Below are 21,609 nucleotides of genomic sequence, written 5' to 3'. Positions count from 1 at the left end.
AGAAAAGCCCAAAGAGTTTAAGGTCTAGCCCAGAACACAGGGCTTATCCACAAGAGCCATTAAATGAAACAAACTGTATAAAATAATATGTTGGATTATGTGATGCTAATAATTAGAAGCTATGAATAAATATAATAAAGTATCAATTGTTGCTATAGACAGAAAATTCAAAGAATAAAATGGGCTAGATTCACCAAGGAAGGCTTTAAGAGAAGTGATTGACAAAAGGTTTCTCAAGAGTGTTTGTAGTGGCTCAGTACACCCTCCATAGTGTCAGTGGGAGAGGGGCATAACTGTAACTATGTAGGGGTATTTTTTCTTTAATTTTTATTTTTAGGTATGGCAAGATACACAAAATATATCAGTGAGAAAAACCATTTATTACCTTGGGATTGAGGAAATGAAATGTCTAGTAATGCACAAGACAGTCTCTCACACTGAGATCGTCCTGCCTAAGATACCAGTGGTGCTCCTATTATGCAAAAAGAAGAGCAAGAAATAGGTCATTGACGTAAGTCAAATACCAATGAAGCCATAAACTTTGGAGGAAACAGTGAAAAGGGGGCATAGATCCATAGAACACTGACAAGATCCAAAATAACATTGTAATTAAACGTGAGTGACAAGAATGAGAACTAAGAGTTACCTGTGTGACTTAGGACTGCTCATTGATCACTGCTGGGTCCCTATTCTTATTTATTTGCAAAATGAGTGTATGAAATCTCTGAAGCTTCTATTAGTTCTCACATTCTATGGTCTTTTGCCACCAGATTTTTGAGCCTAAAAACTGACTATCATAAGCATAAATGAAGACATTTGGAAGCCTGCTAACACCTGTAGAAAAGCCCTGACTTTGGAAAGCTTGTAAGGTTGGTAAGTTTGACTTGATAATTCCTCAGCTGTCTTCATTTCAGTGTTTTCCCACCACATACCCACCGAGGAACATTCTTATAGGTTCCCAATTGCCTAAACGTCTACTCCATATGCACAAATATTTTTCCTATATGTATCAGTCTGCTACTTTTATGTAACAAAGCACCCCAAAACCTAATGCCTAACATTTTAAGCTTTAATTTAATAATCAGTTATTATTTCTCATGAGCTGTGGGTGGGCTGACCAGTACTGATCTAAAACAACATGAACTGATCTCAAATATGTTTGCTCCTAATTCATTCTATCATCAACTAGCTAATCAACAGGGGTTCGCAATCCAGACTATTCCAATCTTGTTCTCATGGATATGGCAGGATTTTGAGAGAGATTTCTTATGGCTTAAATGTGGATTTTGTATGCTGTTATTTCTGTCACATTTTATTAGCAAGTAACAAGGCCAGACTCCATTTCTTAATGGGAGGAGCTACAAAGTCATATTGCAAAAGGCATGATTACAGAGAATAGAATGGGCCATTTTTGCAATCAATCTACCACCAAATCTTACTTGTCCTTTTGCCTACCCTCTCAGGATATAGCTAAGCAATGGCTAATAATAGCCCACTAATCAAGATGATGACTTCTTCAAGGATAATGATGACTAAATCTTTAAACTTGGTATCCTTGGTTAAAGCAAGCTCTCAAAAAATATTTGTTGAAATGGCAAGAAACTAATTTACAAAGATATCTTAATACTTACTGTGGAAAATGCCTTTCCTACCTTTTCTCCTCTAAGAGTTAAGTGAACAATTTTAATAACATGTTTTATAGAATGCTATTGTATTGATTCAGACTATTACACATTACTGGAAAAATTTAAAGCTGTAATTACACTACATAGCATATTTTTTAAATCTTATTTAGCTTGTAAATTTTATATTATGCTGGGAACTCAATATGTTTCTTCACTAATGAGCAACAGAATGCGTTCTGTCAATAGCGGGACAAAAGCAGCTAAACTAGCATTACTAGGGAATTCTCAAAGTGGAGAGATGGAACTACTCCTCTGAAGTGACGTATCATGTGATGTTAGGTTTCTTTATTTTCTGCATGGTTTAAGCCAAAAACAGGTTTATCATTTTTCCCCACTCTCAATATTTTTAGAGTATTTCACACAGGGATAAAATGTCTATTTCAGTTTTCTTCTAATGCATCTGCTCTCCACTTATGAATGAGCCATCTTTTTTTGAGTATAGTTGACATATAATGTTACATTATTTTCAGGTGTACAACATAGTGACTCCATTTCTCTATATGTTATACTAGCCATCTTTAAAATCTCATTCTTCAGTTCATTCTTACTGTCAATTATTGGATGATTAGGGCTTGCCACTTTGATTTAAAAAGAAAAATCCCACAGCAAACTAACATTGTGTCGTCTTTGATATACCAGAAATTATTCTCAAGGGAGTGCAAAACATTGGGCTATGGCACAAGTTAATATTTCTTGGGTGGCTATAGACACACTGACAACACAAGCCAAATAATTTAGGTAGATACTTTCCTGTTGGTTTCACAATAATCATGTCCCTAAGTAACAGTGAAGACTTTGGAACAAGTAGGTTTTGGGTTATGGTCAACACTGGCAACTGCTCAGACTGTTATTAAACCTCTCTGCATCCTCTGGAAAACAAGGATAATAACAGAATTTATCCCAAGGAATATTTGTAACAATTAAATTACCTAATTCAAGTAAAATATTAAGTATAATATCTGGCACATGGTAACTCATCATTACTATAGTAACTGTAACTCTGTTGATTTGCTTCCTGGATTAGTCATTGCTCTTGCACAAAATGCCCTTGATGCTGACTCTGAACAAATGATGAGTATTGCATTCCAACTGAGCATAGCTTGTTACTATCACTAACAATAGTAATAATAATAATAATAGTAAGGAATAGTAAGATGAAAAATGAAAGGTCATTTTATCCAAGGAATTAATATCTGAAAAGGAAGGTGAAATATAACCACACTATTATAAAAAATGAATATTTAACACCAATGAAAACTCAATATTCAAAAGATGTCAATGATTCCAAAAGAAATATAAAATAGATTCTTTGTATGAAAAAACTAAGTGAGGGATCCCTGGGTGGCGCAGCGGTTTAGCACCTGCCTTTGGCCCAGGGCGCGATCCTGGAGACCCGGGATCGAATCCCACATCAGGCTCCCGGTGCATGGAGCCTGCTTCTCCCTCTGCCTATGTCTCTGCCTCTCTCTCTCTCTCTGTGTGACTATCATAAATAAATGAAAAAAAATTAAAAAAAAAAAAGAAAAAACTAAGTGAGATAGGTATGTAGCACAATGTACATTAATAAATCCCAGCTAAAAGAATATCTCTAAGACATTGGAGTAGGAAGTATTTCATGAAGAAACAAAAAAGTATAGGCCAAGAAGGAGAAGACTAATATATTCAATTCAATATATTCATATTCATATATTCAATTCCTTTACATTTAAACTTAAGAACATACACATTTTGCATGAAATAAAAGTGACCATTAAAAAAAGTGACCATAAATAAATTTAAAGAACAATTACCCAACTAGGAAAAGATCATTGTAACACAAATAATTAGCCAATAATGAGTATTCAAATATACAAATATAACTGCAAATGAATATAAGAAGATTTAAACAACCTAATAGGAAAATAAGCAAAAGATATGAATATGCAGTGTACAGAAAACAAGACCTGAATGTCCAATAAACATCAGAAAAGATGCTCTACTTCCCTGATAATGATGGAAATACAAATTAAAATAACATGAGCAAACTATAACACATCCAACAGATTGGCAAAAAAAAAAAAAAAAGGTTAAATCTGGCAAAATCAGCAGTTAGTAAGGAATTGAGAAAATGGAAATGTCAAAGCATTATTGGAGAAAATAAAAGTTGGCACCACCTTGAGAGTGTTTTGTATCTAGTCAATGTGAAGATGTGTCTATTCTGTAACCTAGTTATTCCAATGCCTGCTGTATAAACTAGAGAAATTCTCCCACATGCTTATTAAGATGTAATATACATAATGAGATAAGTATGGCAATGTTTATAGCAGCCCTGTTTAAAAGAGTGAAAAATTCATATAAATTGTGTTAGTCATACAATGGAATACTGCACAGCATTTAAAATTTAATGAAGTAGAACTGCATGAATTATAAAGATCAATCTTGAAAAAGTTTGAGTGACACCACATTGCAAAATGCTACACCAACTATGATACTGTTTTTTTTAATTTTAAAAACATATAGTGCTATATTACACAAATGAGTTATTAACACATGTACACTGTGAATGTATACAACTTTGAACAGAAAGGATACCCATCATTCTCAGGCAAGTGGCTGCATCCGAGAAAGAAGAAGGGAATCTGTGAGATTATAAAAAACTTTAGTTGTTTCCATGCATTTTATTTCTTTAACAAAAATTCTTAATACAGAAAAATGTAGACGTTTTATATAATCTGTTTAGATTATATATTTATATATGTAAATATATGTGCATATGTAGATACTTCTACATATTTGCACATATTTTTAAAAACTTAAAAATATTTCTTTGGTTATTTTTGACATTCCTGAAATATTTTGGTCATAAAAGGATGGGGAAAGTTTACCGATCATTTAGGAATACTTATAAATTCAGTAGTAAACTGAAGCATATTATAACATTCACATTTCCAGCTGTCACTCACTGGGTGATTTCCATCTTACAGAAGATAACTGAGACCAAGAAGCATCTCAGTTGCCAAACAAAAATTCCAAAACTATATGTTCAAACTCATAATTATTATTCCTAGCAGTAACTCTCAGATCCTTATTAAAAGCCTCTTAAATGTAATTTTATAAGATTGGCTAAAAGTAGAAAGTATAATATTATTAGAAAAAAAGAGAAGAAATAAAAATATATGAAAAACAGACATGAAATTTGTGTAAGTTAAATCATTGCTATTAAATATACTTATAGGTAAATCCATAAAACCCTATATTTATATTTTATTAGAACCTAAGAGTATTATACCAAGTGGTAGAATAATATATGCTAGTAAGATTAAAAATAACTAATAACACTTGTCATCATGTTCTATATGCTCTAATAATGTAGGAATGTGAGCAATACATTTTAGAAAAATGCCCATCAAAAAAATTACTCTTCTTTGTTTTTATTTTGAAATATAATGGGCTTCACTTCTGTTGTCTACATTGTAATAACAGCCTTAACCCAAAGGTGTGATTCAAAGAATGGGAATTGTGGACAGTAGGTTATACGTTTTGTGAAGGTATAAAACAAATATTTAGATGCAATTTGCTACTTTTACACATACAGCTTCCCTGAGAGTGTGATTAAAAGTAGACTATCTAAAGGGGTGGAGGTGAGGTCTCTTCTCAGAGAAAAAATAATAATTCTAAAATTCTTTACATATAAGATGAATACTACAGCTTTTAACCTGTATGTCATACATCTATGAATATTCAAAATAAGGATTAAGCATTAATAATATGCAATGAAAATTAATTTTATGAATTTGTTTCTTACCTCAAATTATAGTTCTCTTAGTTTAACTGAAGGCACTTTTGATTTAAAAAAAAAAAGTGTAATGAAGAAAAATGGAATCCATGATGGTAATTTGCAAGAAATGGAAAGAAGATTATAATAATAACTTTAGTGATGTTTTAGAAATTATTTTAGTAGACTTTATTTTTAAGACGTTGTTATTTTATGGCAGTTTTAAGTTTAATCAAACTTGAGAGAAATGTACGAGGATTCCCATACACCCCTGCCCTTACACCCACATAACCTCTGCATCCATTATCAACATTTTCATCCAGAGTGGTATAGTACATTTGTTACAATTGTTGAACCTACATTTATACATCATCATTACCTAACATCTTTGGTTTACCTTAGGGTTCTCTTTCACTGTTATACATCCTAAGAATTTGGATGAATGTATAATGACATATATCCATTGTTATACAGTTGACTCTTGAACAACACAGGGATTGGGGATGGGCAAAAATCCATATATAACTTCTGACTCTCCAAAAACTTAATTATTAATAGACTACTGTTGACCAGAAGAAGCCCTACCAATAGCATAGTTGATGAATACATATTTCATATGTTACATGTACTATAACCTATATTCTTACAATAAATAAGCTAGAGAAAAGAACATATTAAGAAAATTATAAGGAAGGGAAAATAAATTTATAATATTAGACTGTAAAAAATCCACTATGGGTGGACCCATTCAAACCTGTGTATTCAACGATAATACCATATATTTTCACTGCCCTAAAAATCCCCAATGTTCCCCCTATCTATCCCTCATCTCTTCCAATCACTGGTAAGCACTGATAATTTTCTGTCTCCATAGTTTTGCCTTTTACAGAGTGTCATATATTTGGAATTATATAGAATATAGCATTTTCAGATTGATTTCTTTCACTTAGTAATATACATTAAAGTTTCTTCTATGTCTTTTCATGGCTTAATAGCTCATTTATTTTTTAGCACTGAATAATATTTCATCATCTGGACATACCACAGTTTATCCATTCACCTACTGAAGGATATTGCTTCTATGTTTTGGCAATCATGAGTAGAGCTGCTATAAATATCTATGTCCAGGATTTTGTGTGGATGTAAGTTTTCAAATCCTTTGGGCAAATACTAAGGAATGTGATTACTAAATTTAATGGTAGAGTATATTTAGTTTTTAAGAATCCACCAAATTCTCTATTGAAGTGACAATACCACTTGATATTCCCACCAGAAACGAATGACCTTCCTCTTGCTCTACATACTAATCAGCATTTGGCTTTATCAGTATTACAGATTTTGACCATTCTAATGGGTATATAGTGGTATCTCATTGTTGTTTTAACTTATGTTCCCTGATGACATATGAGGTGAAGCATATTTTCATATGTCTATTTCCCATCTGTATATCTTCTTTGGTGAGGTATCTGTTAAGGTATTTGGCCCACTTTTAAGTGGATTTTTTGTGTTCCCATTATTGAGTTTTAAGAGTTCTTTCGATATTTTGAATAACAGTTTTTTATTAGATGCGTCCTTTGAAAATATTTTCTCCCAATCTGTGGCCTATCATCTCATTTTCTTGACATTGTCATTCACAGAGCATAAAGTTTTTCATTTTAATTAATACCATCTTATCAATTATTTCTTACATGGATCATGCCTTTGGTTTTGTATCTAAAAAGCTATCACCATACTCAGGATCACCTAGGTTTTCTCTTATGTAATCTTCTAGGAGTTTTATAGTTTTACCTTTTACATTTAGGTTTGTGATTCATTTTGAGTTAATTTTTTGTGAAGAGTGTAAGGTATACATCTAGATTCACTTTTTACACATTTGATGTCCAGTTGTGCCAGCACCATTTGTTGAAGACTATTTTTGCTTCATTGCATGTTTTGCTTTCTTGTCAAAGATCAGTTGACTAATATTTATGAGTCTGTTTCTGGGCCCTCTGTTCTGTTCTATTCATTTACTTGTCTATTATTTCACTAATACCACACGGTCTTGATTTCTATAACTTTATATAGTAAGTCTTGAAGTCAGATATGTCAGTCTTCCTACTTTGTTCTCCTTCAATATTAAGTTGACTATTCTGAGTCTTTTGCCTCTCCATATAAACTTTAGTGTCAATATCCATGAAATAACATGTTATGATTTTGATTGGGATTTCATTAAATCTATAAGTCAAGTTAGAAAGAATTAACATCTTGACAGTATTGAGTCTCCCTACCCATAAACACCAAATATTCCTCTATTTGTTTAGCTCTTCTTTGATTTCATTCATTTGAGTTTTGTGGTTTTCCTCATTGAGAACTTTTACTTATTTTCCTAGAGTGACACCTAAATTTTTTATTTTCAGAGGTGTTAATGCAAATGATATCGTGTTCCTAAGTCAAATTCTATGTGTTCTTTGCTAGTATATTAAGAAAGTGATTGATTTTCATATATTAATTTTATATACTGCAACCTTGCTATAATTGCTTATTAGTCCTAGAAGGGTTTTTTTCCCCATCAATTCTTTCAAATTTTCTACATAGGTCATAATGTCATCTGTGAACAAAGAAAATTTTATTTCTTCCTTCCCAATCCATATACTTCCATTTCTTTTTCATGCCTTATTGCATTAGCTAGAACTCCCAGATATTGAAAGGGAGAAGTGAGAGATTCCATCTTTGCTTTCTACTCAATCCTACAGGGAAAGCTTTGAGTTTCTAATCATTAAGTTTGATGTTAGCTGAAAGGTTTGTTTTTGTAGATATTCTTTATCAAGTTGAAGGAGTTCATCTATATTCCTTTGTTGCTGAGACTTTTTTGAAAATCATGAATGGGTCCTAAATTTTGTCCAAAGCTTTTTCTGCATCTATTGATATGATCATGTGATTTTTCTTCTTTAGCCTGTTGATATGATGGATTACATTAGTTGATTTTCTTTTTTTTTTAAATTTTTATTTATTTATGATAGTCAGAGAGAGAGAGAGGCAGAGACATAGGCAGAGGGAGAGGCAGGCTCCATGCAGGGAGCCTGATGTGGGACTCGATCCTGGGTCTCCAGGATCACGCCCTGGGCCAAAGGCAGGTGCCAAACCGCTGCGCCACCCAGGGATCCCCATTAGTTGATTTTCAAATGTTGAATTGGCCTTGCATACCTGGGATAAAACCCAATTGGTCATGGCATATTCTTCTTTTTATACAATGTTGAATTTATTTGCTAATATATTGTTGAGAATTTTTGCATCTATGTTTATGAGAGATACTGATCTATAGTTTTCTTATAATGTTTTTTCTGGTTTGGCATTAGGATTATAAGGACCTGTTGAATAAGTTAAGAAGTACTCCCTCTACTTCTATGTTCTGAAAGGAATTGTAGATAATCGGTGTAACTTCTTCCATACGTATTTGGTAGAACATGCCAACCAACCCATCGGAACCTGTTGCTTTCAGTTTTGGAAGATTATTTATTATTGATTCAATTTCTTTAATAAATATAGGCCTATTAAGATTGTCTATATCTTCTTGTAGTAAATTTTGGCAAGTTGTATTTTTCAAGGAATTTGTTTTATCTAGGTCATCAGACTTGTAGGCAAAGAGTTGTTCACAGTATTCTTTTATCATCCTTTAAATCTCCATGGTATCTGTAGTAATATCCCTTCTTTCATTTCTGGTATTAACAATTTATGCCCTCTCTCTTTTTTTCTTAGTTAGCCTGGTTAAAGGCTTAACAATTTTAATGGTATCTTCAAAGAATGAGCTTTCATTGATTTTCTCTATTGATTTCTTTTTTTAATTTTACTGATTTTCTGCTCTATATAAATAATTTTTTAAAAATATTGACAGAAGAAAGGCTAAGTCTGGGTTTCTAATTCTCTTGATTAAAAGACTGAAGAAAGTTATATCTCTATTAAATGATGTATAATCCTGTGAAGTTCTTTAGAGGAGCAGTAGAATATTTTGTTGATATGAAATGTCAATCTATAACTTTTTGAACTCTTTCTGTTTTCCTCTGTTATAACACTTCACTTTTTGGATCTATAATCTTCAATGATATCCTTTTTTAAAGAATTTTTTAATTAATTAATTAATTTATTTATTTATTTATTTATTTATTTATTTATTTATTTATTTTAGAGAGAGAGAAAAAGAGCAGGAGGAGGAGCAAAGGAAAAGGGATAAGTATACTCTATGTTGAGCACGAAGCCTGACACAGGGCTCAATCCCATGACCTGAGATCATGACCTAAGCTGAAATCAAGAGGCAGTTATCTGGCTGACCAACCCAGGAACTTCTCTTCAACAATACCTTATGGGTATTTTAAAGATTTCTAAAATTATTTTCTCTTCTATTGGAATTAAACATATAACCAACAAAGTAACTTCTAATATGCATCCAAATGAGACTGAAGAGACACTCCTTTGATGTTGGAGGATGTCATCATATGGACATGACGGTCAGTTGACCCATGAGCTAGCCCCGGGCAATTACAGACTCTTCACTCCCTCTCCTGTCCTGGGGATGTACATTCTGCCCACCATTTCCACACTATGAGCTGCTTCAAGGACATAGCCTTGAGAGAGTAAGGTATTTTGAGACCATCTGGACTGAAAAAATGACTGAATCCAGTTAAGGCTTCTACATAAACTTTAAGATTCTGACAGGTAGGTGTGGAGATCTACTTATTTTGTAGCCACCCAAGAGAAGCCTCATATGTAAGTTCCCTTGCTTATTAAAACTGCCGCTTACCACCTTGAGTGGTCTGACTCTTTTTACAGTCTCTCCTTGACCTGTATATCGAAGCTAATTTCATATTTCACCCAAGGAACTACTGAGGTTGCAACATCAATATTTGGTCTACTTCATGCTCTCTCCATCTTTGTCTTAATTGTATTACTGCTAATATTAGCATGTTAAATTCCTCCATCTTCCATTTATTTATTTTAAACAGTGCAGGAAAATGTAATAAAACACTCAATGGATCTACAAATAGTACCATTGTAATACAAAGATGATTGTTTATGGAACCAAACAAGTTGACTGGTAGGTAGAAGTGGATAGCAATGCTTGATATTCTGTTAATAGATAAAAGTCTAAATTTGAAATGAGAAAAATGGTTTAAGGGCAGCAGACTAAAAGTTGAGTTCCCATAGATCACACAGATCTGCCTGGCTACTTTGGTTAAAGAGTGAAGATTTAAGTACCATGACCGTTGAAAAAAGAAAAATTATACACACAAGCACATACACACACACACACACTCCAGGTGATGAAGGGTGAGAAAACCTCTCGTCTCGAATTTAGTTTAAATAAAGAGAGAGTGACATCTCCTACTGCATGCTAGCAAGCTGTACCACATAGGTCAATCCTGATATTAACATAGTTACAGACTGTGGGGTTAAATGTAACCTTACAGACCAGCTTACTTGAAATGGTGAAACCATCAGGTATTCTGACCAAGAGTACCAGCTTTGGCCAAAGGCTAGCTGCTCTTTCCCACTTGCTTCTTGTGCAATGCTTGCTGTCTTATCTTGGTTCCTAGGCTGGTAGATTGTGTGGTCAGTAGTAAAGTACTGTCACTAGACAGAATCCAATGAAACCCATTTCAGACAGTATTTTTTAAAAAATATCTTTTGCTACCAGAGCAGATACAGTCAAGGGTTAGGGACCCAGAGACCTACAGTTGAGTCGGTCAAAGGTATCAGCCATTAGTGCAGTAAAAAAGGAGTCAAATAACAAGCCAAATCATTGGCCTGATCCGAAGTCCACAGATGAGCTGGCATACAACATGTAGCTAGCGTAAAAGAGAAGTAAAAAAATCAGAGAAGGACAAACATTATATGGTTTCATTCATTCAGGGAATATAAGAAATAGTGAAAGGGAATAAAGGGGAAAGGGGAGAAAATGAGTAGGAAAAAGCAGACAGGGTGATGGAACATGAGAGACTCCTAACTTTGGGAAACGAACAAGGGGTAGTGGAAGAGGAGGTGGGTTGTAGAAATGGGGTGACTGGGTGATGGGCACTGAGGGGAGCACTTGACAGGATAAGCACTGGGTGTTATGGTATATGTTGGCAAATTGAACTCCAATAAAAAAATATACAAAAAAAAGAAAAAAAGAAAGAAAAAATAAAGAGAAATAAAAGGATAAGGATGGAAGGCACCCTAATACCCTCTCTACTAGAATTACCTTATCATTTCTTTGTTGCTTCCATCACTACACTCTCAACATATGGCTTTCAGAAATTCTTCTGCTTCCATTCTGGCCAGTGTTCAAATCTTGCAATGCCACCTGATATGTTCCTCTAATGCAATTGTCCCTGTACTAGAAGAATCACATTCAAAGCCTTGGTGGTCAGAGCAACTGATAGAAGGCTCTTACTATATCCAGGACTCCCTCCCTGTTCTCTTGACTTTTACAGTAATGTCCAAACAATTGTCAATACCTTCTCCGTGGTTTGTGGATGTCATGCATGCTGTCCCTTCTATGGATCTGCTGCTAGATTATTACATCTGTTCTCTTGCATCATATGATTTCTTCTTATATCTCTGAGAGACAATTTCTTCCTATCTCATGGCCACCATCTCACATATATCCCTAGGTACAGACCATTGATAACAATCTAAACTATAAATAGAAGATATTTGCTTCTTTATTTGTTTATTTATTTAAGATTTTATTTATTTAAAAAAAAAGATTTTATTTATTTATTTGAGGGGGGTGGAGAGTACAGAGGGAGAGGGAGAGGCAGAAGCAAACTCCCCATCGAGCAGAGAGCCCGACTTGGGGCTCAATCCCAGGACCCTGAGATCATGACCTGAGCTGAAAGCAGATGTTTACTCACTGAGCCACCCAGTCTTCCCTCTTATTTATTTTTTTAATGACAAACATACAATAGCCTAGGACATAGAAGTTCTAGGTGCCAAATATGTATTTCTTGACTGAATGACAGTCAATTAAGAGGGTTCACATTAGATACAGAATTAGTGTCCTGCTTGATTCAGTCATTATGTCTTAATAAATGCTCCAGGCCACATTGGATATACTAAAATGTAATAAGAATTTTACAGCTGCTATAAACTTTGGTTATGGCCATCAATAGAAAATACACAAAGTACATGATCTCATGGTAGACATTGTTAAGGGTGAGCAGAGTAGGGAGATGGTCACATGCAGAAGTTAAGAGGCCTATACCCAAAGGAATAAGTCAGGCATTCAAACATGTCTAAAGTTTGAATAAAGTTTCAAGCTCCCCAAAAGTCTGACAGCCAATTGATTTGTGTTTTGTAACATAATAGGGACAACTATGTAAGTGATAAAGAGCCAGTGTCTAGGTGTTCCTACTCCTTGTCCTACTAGGTTCCCCATTCCACTTATCTATCTGCTCTCAACCACTTTAACTATCACCCATGCTTCCTCCAATACACACACACACACACACACACACACACACACTTTCCCCAACTATATACTAGTCTATCTTAACTAAAGTGAAAAAACATTAATCTTCTTCTTAATTCAGTCAAATTAAGGTGGAGGTTTTTATAAGAAAACTTTAAAGAAAGGGGGAAGCACAAAACAAAATAAAGAATATAGAAAAAGATGAATTTAAAGGCATATGTTTATGAGCCAAATTTAACTCACTTTACTAAATTTAACAGGTGAAATTGTCTGACACCATGTACTTTCCCTCAGGATGGAGCGTACTGGCATATCAGAAGTGATTTCTCCAACTAGGACTCACTCAGAGATACAGCTGACTCAGACACCAAGCCCTCCCTTTCCTTAGGATGATTTGCAAAAGCTCCCACCAACACAAAACAAGACAAAAAATTAAAAAAACACCTTTTGTAACTCCATTTACCACCAAATTTCTTGAAAAACAAAGCTGAACTCTCTGCCTTCCCTCCACTTGACTACCTGCCACTCACTCTTTACTCCACTGCACTTTGGCATCTCCTGCCAACACTCCTCTGAAACTGTTCCCAGAAGGTCAGCAATAACCTCCTGATTGCTAAATCCAATTCCCAGTTCTCTATAACTTGTTCTTTGACCCTGTTGACCAATTCTTCATTCTTGAGCCTCTTTTCCTCGGTTTCTATAATCCTCCTACTTAAACTACCAGAGAATGATTGCATTTGTTTGTTAGTTTCAAAGTGGACCACAAAGAGCTGATAAATATGAGTTTCCCATTATATTCTCTCTTCTACCTTTCTGGTCATTCTTGCTCTGTCCCTGTCTCTCTCTCTCTCTCTCTCCCTCTCTTTCTGTCTCTTTGGTAGTGACTTTATGTTTACCTTTTTCTTAAATATAATTATTCTACCTTCATTTATATCACTTTCCATTTTTGCTCTCCAGATTTCTTCCACTTCCATAGTTCCAATTATGATTTAATGAGCAGATGACCTCTTAATTGACCCCATAAACCCTGCATCATTGGCTCCCATTTCCCACTGTCTGCATCTACTGCTACATCACTGATGGGCCACACTACTGCTATTCCTTTGGCCTGGAGGGGTGAGTGGAATGGATAGTCTACTCACCTGTTTTGCAGCCACAGGTTTTTGCATTTAAAAGTTTACTAGCAGGATCCCTGGGTGGCGCAACGGTTTGGCGCCTGCCTTTGGCCCAGGGCGCGATCCTGGAGACCCGGGATCGAATCCCACATTGGGCTCCCGGTGCATGGAGCCTGCTTCTCCCTCTGCCTGTGTCTCTGCCTCTCTCTCTCTCTCTGTGTGTGACTATCATAAATAAATAAAGAAAGAATAAAAATAAATAAAAGTTTACTAGCTTATTAAGGCATAACCTGAATGACGGCCACTTTGATCTCCTGGGTTGGAATCCAACCATACTTCCTATGAATCCTAACCCAACCTTACCCTTGTCTTTTAAGATCTCTTAGAGTATGCCATGCAGATGTACCCTACTGTCCTCCCTAATATGACTATTACCTAATTATAAGCTCTCTAAGAACAGAAATCAATCTTGAACGCGTTATGTTGCTAAGTTCAGTACCTTGCTTAATTCATTTACACATTCATTTATTTTTATCAAGAAATATTTATCGACCACATATTTGTGCCAATACAATCTTGGGCTTTGGAAGTATAGTAGCAAGCAAGACAGATACAGTCCTTAAGGAACTAGTTGGAGAAAATAGCCATATGAAAGGCAACAAAGAGGGTAAATGCAGAGAGTAGCAAGTACCTTGAAGAAAAAAAAAATGTAATGAGATAGAGATGGGGTGGGAACAACTTTATTTCTGAAGTTTAGGAGGGGTTTCTGACATGTGAGCTGAGATCTAAGTAAGAACAAACAAGCCACAAAAAGATTTGGATGAATGATATTCTGGATAAAGGGAATAGCAATATTAGATTGGAAGGGTAAGCAGGGAGATTATATAAGATTGTGTAGTCTGTTTTTTTTTTTTTAGATTTTTATTTATTAATTAATGAGAGAGAGAGAGAGAGAGAGAGAGGGGCAGACACACAGGCAGAGGGAGAAGCAGGCTCCATGCAGGGAGCCTGATTGGGACTTGATCCCCAGTCTCCAGGATCACGCCCTGGGCTGAAGGCAGCCCTAAGCCTCTGAGCCACCCAGGGTGCCCAAGATTGTGTAGTTCTTGAAAAGGATTTCAAATTTACTTTTAATGCAATGGGAATATATAGGAAGGTTTTAATCAAAGAAGTCATGTGACCTGAAATCCATTTTTAAAAGACCACTCCGGCTACTATATGAAGAGTAAACTGAAAAGTGGACCCGGGGGACAAGAGGTAGAGCAGGAATAATACCAAGGAATAATGGTGGTTTGTACTAGTTTGGAACTTAGGCCATAGTAGAGAAATGGTTACGTTTGCGATAGATTTCAGAGTTAGCAGGATTTGTATTGAATAAAATGGGGTATGAGAGAGAGTTATTTCATAACAGTTACTCAGTAGGGGTTTGTTGATTGGCTGATGGTCTATGAGTTCAGATGCTTCCAAGGTAGGTAATCTAAGATCCTCCAAGTATAATTTCACAATATAAAAACAAACAAATACATGTTTGTAGGTGTGCAGGTACACATATGCAGATATGTATGCATGATTCTTACCAAGGGAAGAAGTTGGTGTTTCAATTCTAGTCTAAGTTCAAATGCCACAATCCCCTCTCCATTTCCTTCCCAACTTCTATATTTCTTAGGAAAAGAATTGAGCAGTTTTAAGTGACTTTAAAGGGAATGTAGAATGAAAGCTGTGGATATGTATATGTAGAGGTATCTGCCTTTGTGTTTTTGAGACGTCTTTTTGTGTTCCTAACCACACAAAAGGCTTACAGTCTCTAAATAAACTGATGGGTTCATTAGTCTGAAGATTCATTCAATGATGATGATAAGAAACTGCTTTGGCCATCTCATAACTGTACCTTCTAGGAGTTCTTTGAAGTTGTGCAAGCTTCCTCTACGAATGTACAATTTTTATGTGAGTTATCTCAGGAGAGCTCCTAATGGCGCTTGGCATCTGTTATCACTGGAAAAAAAATAAAAATGTTTACCGGGAAACATTTAGTGACCTGGACAAAACCTTAAATAAGAGTTTGATATGAAGTAGCTTTCAAAGCTCACAAGGTCAACAAATATTATACTTCTGGCTAAGTTCACATTAACTTTTCCTGTAGTAACTAATCCTGCCTCTTCTCTCTCCTAGCCACCTTCAACTCCATTTATATGTATATGTATCTAAGTGTGAATGTATATATTTGACTAATTGATTTTTTTTGGAGTCTTTTAAAGATAGTTTTAGACTTTCAGAAGAGTAGCAAAATAGTATAGAGTTCCTATATACTGCTCCCCCAGTTTTCTAATGTTTATGTTTTACATAACCATAGATTATTTATGAAAACTAAGAAATTAATCTTGGTATAATTCTATTAACTAAAAAAACCAGAACTCATTTAAATTTTATCAGGTTTTTCCACTAACTGACCTTTTTCTGTACAAGGACCCTACAATGCATTTATATCAGAGGTCAGCAATCTATGGCCCCCACAGGCCAAATCTGTCTGTTTTTGTACATAAACCTTTATTGGAACATAGCCAAGATCACTTATTTACATGTTATCTCTGTCTGCTTTTAACTAAATTGGCAGCAATGAGTAGTTGTAACAAAGGCTATGTGGTTTACAAAGCCTAAATTATTTACAATGTGTCCCTTTACAGAAGAACTTTGCCCACCCCTAATTTAGATATAATTTCTCCTTGGTCTCCTCCTCTCTGTGGCAGTGCCTTAGTCTACTCTTATACTTCATAACCTTGGCATATTTGAAAAGTACTGGTCTATTATTTTAAAGAATATTCTTCAACTTATCGATGTTTTCTATGATTAGATTAAAATTATGCAGTATTGGAAAGGCTACCAAAACATATTGTACCCTTCTCAGGGTATCATCTCATCAAACATGATGTCACTATTCTTACTGATGATGTTAACCTTGATCACTTGACTAAGGTGGAAACATAATATTTTTTGAAATAACTATTTTGACAAAGATACTTTAAGGTTATGCAAATACCCTGTTTTGATTAAACTTTAGCTGATAGATTTAAGCATATGTAATGGACTTGCCCGAGCAATTCTACTATGATATGTTAATGATGACTTTCTGTTTCCATCATTCCTTTTCCATTTGTTAACTGGAATTCTACTATAAGTTGTCAATTCCAAACCATTTATTTATTTTTTTTATATCAGCATGCACTCATAGATATTCTTTCTTTCTTTGGGTTATAATCCAATACTATCGTTATCTTTTTGTTGCTCAAGCTGTTTAAATTTGGCCATTGGGAACTTTTTTAGAGTATCTCCTGTGTTCTTTTGATATGATCTCTTTTTTTTTTTTTTTTTGCTTGTTATTTTAGCACTTCCTTATTTCATACACTACAAGATGCTCAGGTTAATCTTTTGTTTTCCCTGACTCAGTCCTGGAATAAACCAGTTTTCCCTGACTCGGTCCTGGAATAAACCAGTTCTCCAAGGAGTCCTGTTTTTGTTTGTTTTTTAATCGGAGAATGGTATTTAGAAAACAAAATCTGGGTATTAGATGTTCTTCTTGTTCCTGGGGAGTCACTATTCTAGCCACAGTCAGTGGATAAAGCTAATATACTAACTTCTATTTATTTATTTAATTAGTTAGTCATCTGTATAGGTATTTAAGAACAAATATTTTGATGGCTCTGATACCAGTCTACTCCTATAGGGTTCATTCTACTTTCCTCCTTTTCCTTATTTGTAACTTCTTTCTCTAACTGTAAGAAACCTCACACTTATTACCTCTAATACATATATTATTTATCAACTATTGTATAAAAACAAAGTCAGAATTTCTAAATTTCTATTTAATCTACTTCTATTCAATCGAAACATTATTTCTCAAAGTAACTTTGGTGAGCTTCTTACCTCTTTCCTTCCATCGTCTACTGTTGCATTTTATGACATATCTACCGCATTCTATTGTTAGAAGCAAGTTACAGCTCCCACCCCCTAGAGAATAAGGCCCTCAAGGGCAGATTTATTCTTATCTATTCTATAGTTTTCATCAACTATGTAGGACTAATAACTCCAGAAACTTGATTTTTAGGTCATGCTTATGTTTCATTGATTAATCTTTTTAAAAAAATTATTTAGCCTGATAATAGAAAATCAAAATGACAGCATAACAGCACAGACATGTAGTCATTTCAACTCTTTTGACCACTGAGACATTTCCCAAAACAATTGCTTTGACTCTGCTAAAACGGACTTAGGCACTTCCATGCAGACAATGCCCAGGAGACCATAACTACCCTCCATTAGCAGATAAATTCTGCTAAGGCTTTCCCCTTAATATCCATTGCTTCTCAGGTCAGAGAGAAAAGTAGAAGGCAAGTCTTCCAAGAGCTACTGTCTGGTTTTTATGTGGCTTACTTTTTTTTTTCCTGACCTACATTTGCTTCGTTTAGATATTGGACACATGAACTAAAGCTAATTTTCATAACCAAATAAGCTGAGACCATGATGAATTTTAATATGCATACTTTTTACATTATATTGTAAGATGTAGTTGTCCCTAAATTTGTCTAAGTTTCTTTCAGTCCTTATGGGAAAACATATGCAAAGCATTTGGGGATTATTGCCAAGTCTTCCAGAATTGAGACCCTGCCAGAATGAAATGAGGAACAAATCCTCTAGGGAAGGCAACAAACTTGCCATGAACCAAGAGAGCCAAGGAATTGTGCCTGGCCTTAAGGCAGAGCAGAAGAGGGAAGAGGTTTAGTTCCCCCATTAAACCTGAAATAGGTTTAAATGAATTAGAAGAACCTGTCAAACATCAAGTCTGCCATTAGATAAAGAGAGTCACAGCTACAGTTTGCCATGTAGAGGTCTGGAAAACATAACTCTGAGAGGCTCACTCACTTACTCACTGATCTGGCACCAGGCCTGAGACTAACTCTGGGCTCAGCCCTGAACTTTGAAGGATATGAAAGAAATATAAGACAAGGCCTTGCTCTCCAAGATCTTTAGAGACCCACTATCTACTTTCTTCGTGGTCTGCCACCAGATAGTGATAAGGCATAGCCTTGATTAGAAGACTTAGCTCCTTTGAAAGACCAACAGAGTTACTTGTAAGTTGAATCATAAGTTTTTCAAATCTCATATGCATGGAAAGTAAGTCAGTTCTGCTTATGACAGTGGAGATGGTCAGGGCAAGGAAGAGAAGAAAATACAGACAGGTGGCTCAGTTTTAGCGTTTCTGAAAGTTTATGAACTAAATTCCATAATGCTCTGCTTTCAAGTAGAACCAAAGCTGGCATTGAAGATGAGGTAAGCAAGAACTTTCTAAGACAAAACAGCCGAGAAAGGGGTACTGAACAAGGAGCAATCTTTGAACAATAAGCAAACTTATCATACAGCTAGTCAGCGGTAGGACAGGGTACAAATATCTTAATGTCTCTTGAGTATTCTGTGCACTATATCATGACACATAGTCCTAGCAAAACAGGTCATCATCTACAAACCCATTTTTACAATCTGAGGAACTGCCTTAAAATGTCCTATAAGCCCCACATGGGCAAGCTCCTTCTTACCTGCACTACATACCCCCTCCCCGCTGCTTTGGAGGTAGTCACCCTGGTCTCCTCTCTGTCTCATGCACTGGACTTGTTGCAGGGCTTAGCACATGACATTACTTTTACCTAGAAAACTCTCTCCCATTTTTTTCTAGTTTAACTTGAGTGTGACTTTATCCCAGAAAGCCTTCCTTGAATCCCAAGATCTACTATATTATATGGCTCTCTATATAACTACTGTATAGCATAACACAGTTTTGCTTTACACTAATTTAGATAATTAATTGATCAATATCTCTCTTTTGCATTAGTCTTGAAGTGTCATGAAGGCAAGACAATGTCTGCTTTGCTCACTATCGTATCTCTGTGACGTGGCTTTCCCATAGTAAATGTCCTTAAGAAGCTGTTGACTAAAGGAATGACTGCTGGGATTGCTTCCCCTTTGGAAATCACTAGTTTTCTAAAATAATTTATCCATGTTAAATATTGTGTCCAGATCACGTGTCTACATGGGAATCACATCTCTGCATGGTATGCTTGTAAATCTGGATCCCTGTTCCCAGAGATTTGGATTTAGTTCGTACAAAGTGGAGCATGGTAATCTTCATTTGTACAAATATTTCAGGTATTTCTGCTATAGGTAGTCCAGGGACCACACTTTGGGAAACACTCCAAGAGAAAATGTTCAAAAAGAAGATGAATAAAAAATGGCTCTAGCTGTAAGTTATATCTAAATTAAAGACAATTGATGGGAGGGATAAAGCATGGACAGAGAGAGAGAGAGAGAGACAGGAAGGGAGGGAAATGGTGGGAGAGAAGTGGTCAAGATCTAAAAGGATTTAAGATAGCTCTAAAGAAAGTGAGGCAGGGAAACAACACATTGTAATAAAATGTATCTCTATTGTCTCTTCAGTTTAATTTGGCTTCCTTGAGAATCCACCTACATAGCTGCTTGTATATGTCTTGAATATGTTTTCTTTCTCTTAATGAAATACAAGTATCAGGGGAAATGTGGAAATGGATAAAGGATGAGTTTTTCTGAAAGCAGTTCCAATTTGAATTGTATAGTGGGCCATATAATGTCTTCTTATGTTGGATGATCTCAACTGCATCAACAAAAAATCCTATTTTTATAGTTGAAATAATGGAAGAAACAGAATAATTGCCTGTGGAAAAAAGCAGGGTTGTAACCAAACTTAGTCAACTTCTGGATATTTTTGTGCCAATTGCTGGGATGCATTATTTCTACCACCAGTAGCTTGAAATTGAGGTAATTCTCTGACCTTTATATCCCCGTCCAGCTGGTCAAGACCATGGATCCTATTTCTTTTCATAGGGTTTCTACTACATAACCAGAGGATTAGTATCTGTTCAAACACTCTTCTTGTTCTATTTTTTACTTTATACTCTCCTCAATGCCATAACTTCTCACTGCACACACACAGTCTTAGATGCTACAAGCATCTTTTAAAAGAATGGTGTTGGCTCTTTTTTCAGAAGTAGGTTTACTTTGTTTGTGTGTTTGTTTTTAGTAGATTTACTTTTAAAGAAAGAATATATTTTATATTCAAATTCCTACATGAAAATTTGGATTTTATAAGAACATTTTCTCAAGTAAAAGATACTTTAATACTTTTAATATTGTGTTTAAAGTAAATAAAAATGAAAGTGAAGGCTGAGAGACAAAATTTGTATACTAGAAGCAGACATTAAAAGCAGACATTAAAACTTCAAGGGTGCCTGGGTGACTCAGTCAGTTAAGCACTGACTCTTGATTTTGACTTAGGTCATGATCTCAGGGTTGTGAGACTGAGCCCCATGTCCAGCTCCACACTCAGCGGGGAGTCTGTCTGAGATTCTCTCTCTCTCTCTGCCCCCCCCCTTTATTTATTTAAAGATAAATATATCAATCTTTAAAAAAAAGTTCAGTAACCAAACATTTTATGTAAATATTAAATATTCAGCTAAGATAGTCCATTTTTACAAAATCTGAAACTTATTTTGGAATTTTTCAAAAGTAAAAATTATTGTTACAAATGAAGAACAGAAAAGTATGGAAATC

At 35.1% G+C, this 21,609-nt stretch overlaps 1 long non-coding RNA gene across 1 annotated transcript; it reads left to right on the top strand.

Moving 5' to 3' along the window:
* The first annotated feature begins 767 nt into the window (after positions 1–767).
* On the top strand, positions 768–10,326 carry LOC118354410 (uncharacterized). Its single transcript, XR_004814837.1, has 3 exons — positions 768–869; positions 6,451–6,581; positions 9,602–10,326. It is a non-coding gene; the product is annotated as an uncharacterized LOC118354410 (long non-coding RNA).
* Positions 10,327–21,609: the final 11,283 nt, after the last annotated feature.

Source organism: Canis lupus, chromosome 4, assembly GCF_003254725.2.
Source record: "Canis lupus dingo isolate Sandy chromosome 4, ASM325472v2, whole genome shotgun sequence".
Classification (NCBI taxonomy): Eukaryota; Metazoa; Chordata; class Mammalia; order Carnivora; family Canidae; genus Canis; species Canis lupus.
Note: the sequence above shows the minus strand (reverse complement) of the source record. Positions and strands in the feature narration are given on the sequence as shown.